We start from the raw sequence: 1,791 nt of genomic DNA on the forward strand, positions 1-1,791 counted from the left end.
ATCATAAATAACAGTAGGAAAACATGATGCAAAATGGACGTATCAGTTTTGGACATATTTAAATGTGGGGAAGTGGCTGGTTTTGGAGCAATATCTTCAAGCACTTGAGCAACTAAGTCATGATCAAAACCTCATCCCCTTTTAATAGTAATGGCTTTCGTATGGACTCAATGTGATCTTGGAGCACTTAACCAAAATGGAAGAATCTTGAAGCTTTGTGCCAATATGTTATGATAGCATTTGGGGGGGTTCCACTTCCACATGTCCCCGGTATGCCAACATTGAACTTTCCTGAAATCTATCTTAGAATAGGCATTAGTTCAATGACATATATGTTGTTATTAATTATCAAAACCACTCAGGGATTAGTTGCACTTTCACGAGGCCAAGGCTTTCTTCTTCCTCGGCCTCTGGATTGTAGTCGTTGTCGTTGGGGTCGTCTTAATCCCTGTTGATCATGTCATCGGCGTTGATATTGTCGCTGCCACTGTTAATGGTTCCATCATTAGTTGCGTCACCATTGGTAGTATCACCGCTTTCGGTCCCCTTGCTTGTATCTCCATTGCATGCCCCCCCATTACGGCGCCCTTGTGTCAGCGTTTGGAGTTTTCTCCTCCTCCTCCTTCATCCTTGGAAGTGTCTACCATGTAGACATCGAAGGTGGAGGTCGCGGTCCACCTGCCGGTATGGTTGATGGCTGGTGGTGGAGCGATATCTGACATCTCACCGACGTCTCATCTACGTCGGTGGCCTCCTCGGAGGCATTGTCTAAAACATCGGTAAGTTTTTTATGATAGCGACTAGGTGGGTGGAGGGTGGGTAAAAATTCCAGCCTTCCCTGGTTTTCCCAGACCTGATCATACAACAAGGTCCAGTCGTCCGAGATGACCAGGCTCTGAATCCGATTTAACGTTGTTCAGAAGTGCCTTGTCTGCCTCGCCCATATCCTGATCAAAAGTGGGGCTCAACTAAAGTTTACTTGAGGTTCGATCTAACATGGCCTCAGGGTCTTCGTTGGTCAAGATAGATGCCTGACCCATTGATGTAGTACTCGGCTCCGAGCTCAAAGCCAGGCCCGAGGTGTGATCCATGTTATGGTCCTGATCCGAGATTGAATCCGAGATCTGGATGGAGGCGTCAGGGCAGTCCTTAGCTTGGTCTGACACCCAGCCCGAAAACGCGATAGCGCCGCGGGAATCTATGGCGTACTTGAGGTTCCTAAATTTGATGATATGGCCTGGAGCGTAATTTTCGATCTGACCGAGGTGACCAGTCTAATCTGCATAAAGAGTAATGCTGCCAAAGACAAAGAGTTGTCCCGAGAAGAAAGCCATACCACAACCGATGCTGTCGTCAATCTGCGAGCCATCGAGCCGTTTCGATTTCCTAGAGGGACTTGTATGGGTCACCAATGTCGGAGCTAAGTCCGACGGATCTCGGGTAGGGCCCCCCAATCTGGTAGGCTTGGCTAGATGGTAACAAGGACACAAGGGACATGATGTTTACCTAGGCTCGGACCCTCTCGAAGAGGTAAAACCATATGTCCTGCTTTGTTCTATTGATTGCGGCTGAGGTGCAAAGTATAGGTGATGTACCACGAAATCGGATGTGAATCTGTCCCTCGAAGGCCCTAACACCTTGGTTTATATAGACACCGGGGTATCTAGGGTTTACATAATGTCGATTGCATTTAAAGGGCAATCGTGCCGAGGACTATCTCTACTCTTGGAGTATACGTAAGTCTTCACGCCATTCCTTCCCGATGTTCCTGGCCCAGATGAGCGAAGCCCA

Source organism: Triticum dicoccoides, chromosome 4B, assembly GCF_002162155.2.
Source record: "Triticum dicoccoides isolate Atlit2015 ecotype Zavitan chromosome 4B, WEW_v2.0, whole genome shotgun sequence".
NCBI lineage: Eukaryota > Viridiplantae > Streptophyta > Magnoliopsida > Poales > Poaceae > Triticum > Triticum dicoccoides.